The following is a 3,224-nucleotide window of genomic DNA, read 5'->3' as shown; positions in this document are numbered from 1 at the left end:
ATATAATTTAAAGTATGAAGATGATTGCATGCAAATGTTGGCCGCGGATCCGCTTTAGATGGCTCATACGCAAGGTCTAATTTTGGCACACTCTCTCCATCATATCGGCCGGTATTTCACGAATAATGCCACCTACCCATAATCCAAACCAAACAGTGAGTTTTTACCTTTTTTTATAAATGTAAAAAATAGGTATAGAATTCGCTCAAACTTTAGAAAATTTTTTTGAGGCCCGGAGGGCCGAATGTCATATACCAATCGATTCAGCTCGACGAACTGAGCAAATGTCCGTGTGTGTGTCTGTATGTGTGTTGTCAGCTAAGAGGTCGAGATCTCAGAGATGGCTTGACCGATTTTGATCAAACTATTCGCAAATGAAAGGTCTCCCCGTGACCCAGAACGCTATTGAATGGTGTTGAGATCGGATGTTTACTTTTTGAGTTATACGAAGTTTAATGTCAAAATTTTCAGTTTTTCGACAGTATCTTTTTGACCTTGAAAAACAGTATCACATTTGACATTGAAAACAGAATATGTTTCCAGACTTAGATTTCGCACGGTATTAGCTCTCCAACAAGCCATAGATTGTTAAAATCCGTCCATTTTTAACGGAGATATCGAAATTTTTGTGTAAACGACTTTTCCCCCTATTCCAGCAGTAGGAGTTTTGAGCGCTGTATGACAAAGAAATGCTTGGGAGCAACATAAAACACGATTTTTTTTATTCTGTTACATACATTTGTTTCTAAGTACTCAAAAGACTGTGTTCAGCATGATATTTTGCCTCGGGCCGATTTTAGCACGGTTCATTTTTGGCAACATAATCGTTCGAATATGCCATATGTAAACCAGATGATGGCAGAATTTTCGAGCTGAAAGCATTTCCATAATTATATTAATTCAAACCACTTACAGCAATAGATGCAGGAAGAACATAACAGCCATATACCATTCGAATCAGTTCGTCGAGATCAGCAAATACGTGTGTGACAAATAATTTCAATCAATTATTTCGGAGATGGCTAAACCGTTTTCTACAAACTCAGATTAATATGAAAAGTAGTATACTCCCAAACAAGATTCCTGAATTACGTTTGGATTCGACTTCTGATTGCGGGAACACAGGATGATATGTGAAACGAAATTAAAATAATGCAACCCATTTTTATCGTAGATGGCTGAACCGATCTTAGATTCAAATGAAATCTAAGAATCATCTAAGATTCAAATGAAAAGTTTCAAGATTCTATAAAACATCTTGTTTTTCAGTCAGATTCAACTTCCGGTTTCGGAAATACAGGGTGATCAGTATAAAAATATCTATTTCTCATAAATTAATCAGGTTTATTGGGTTAGCAAATTTGGATAGTCGATAACCAAATAAATACCTTCTTCGTCGAGCTACAGCGCGAGTCAGTCGATGTGTCTTGTGCGCCCAGGTTCTAATTAGTTAGTTTACCTATGTTCGAGGTTTTATTTTTCCAAGTGCAGTTAGGAAGTTGTTCAAGTGCAGTGATAACCCATTTCGGTGTAGAAGCGGCAATCGTTGAAAAAATCATCGATTGTCCGTACAACAAGTTTTCGATTACAAGGAAACCACGATATCCGCCATTCTTCAGCGAGTTGTCTTCCATTGCTTGAAATCCACTCCCCGCGCAGCTCCCTTGCGTTGGGATCAGATCACTTCAACAGGGAAGATTGTGATCATCGTAGCAGCAGAGATCTTTGTCCGACACCCATACCAGCGTAACAACAATTATCTGAGCGTCTGACGTCTTACTGTCGAACGTTCTATTACCACTACGTGAGCAGACGACGACAATACACCGCTTTGATACAGACACAGCTAAGTATATTAGATTCAAGGTAGTTGTATCCTATCCCTTGTCTCACTTACAGTAGATACTAGAGCGTGTAGAAGGGTATATCCGTAATTTATCTAGTGCCTCCGATGGTCCTAAACCACATCAATGGGTGTTAGTGAACCGACAGAGGGTACATCGTATCCCATAACAGAAAAAACCTTATTAACAAACGATCCGAACATGGATATTAGTGACCCAATAGACACCGATCCTTTGAATCCAGATCATAAGAATAATGCTGCTCCACCTAAAATCAGCTCTACCCTTCCGACCCCCCGTCTCAAGTCCTACCCCGAAGATTATACCGGTCCCTATATTGTTTTTTTCCGTCCGAAAATCAAAAGACTGAATACGAATCAGATCAGCAAAGATTTAACTAAGCTTTTTACTTCTGTAATCAGTATTGATATGGTCGGTACCTGCAAACTTCGAGTAACTATCGGTGATCGCAAACAGGCAAACGAGATAGTTTCCTGTGCGCGCTTTACCGCTGAATATCATGTTTATTTGCCCAGTCACGCCGTCGAAATTTCGGGTGTGATTACCGAAGGGAGTATGTCTTGTGAGGAGATTATGAAAGGACACGGACAATTCAAGAAACACACCAGTAATCCCATCAAAATACTAGAGTGTAAACAGATGGCTTCAGTATCACTAGAGGGTGACAAAAAAGTGTATTCATTCTCTGACTCATTTTGTGTGACCTTTTCTGGATCGGCTTTACCGGATTATGTTGTAATTGACAAACTTCGATTGCCGGTAAGACTGTATATACCAAAGGTGATGAATTGTTTAAAATGTAAACAACTTGGTCATACTGCCCAGTATTGTTGCAACAAACCTCGCTGTTCCTCATGCGGTGAGAGACATGACGACGGTACATGCAAAAAACCACCCAAATGCGTTTATTGTGGGGACACATCACCACATGATCTTGATGTGTGTCCCACCTATGTTACAAGACGGGATCAACAGAAACGATCATTGCAACAGCGTTCTCGTCGTAGTTATGCTGAAATACTAAAAAAACTGAACTCTTCTGTAGAATCCGCTAACATGTATAACATCCTTCCTCACGATGAGCAAGACTCTGACGACGGAATTGACACCGAAGATCATTTCGAAACCACAGGTCCATCAAGAAAAAGGGTGAGGGTTACCCAGAAAAAAATTCAAAAAACTCAAAAGCTATCTGATAATGGCTCCCAAATCAATAAGATAAAACCCAGTGGCTCCCAATCCAACAAGAAACAAATCGGAGAGAAGAAATCAAAATCAATATTCAATCTCCAAGATAAAATGGATTTTCCTCCACTAATAGATACACCCGACAACTCCAAACTTCCTTTTTTTAAAAAA

This window comes from Malaya genurostris, chromosome 2 (assembly GCF_030247185.1).
Source record: "Malaya genurostris strain Urasoe2022 chromosome 2, Malgen_1.1, whole genome shotgun sequence".
Lineage (NCBI taxonomy): Eukaryota > Metazoa > Arthropoda > Insecta > Diptera > Culicidae > Malaya > Malaya genurostris.
This window is presented reverse-complemented; position numbering follows the sequence as displayed.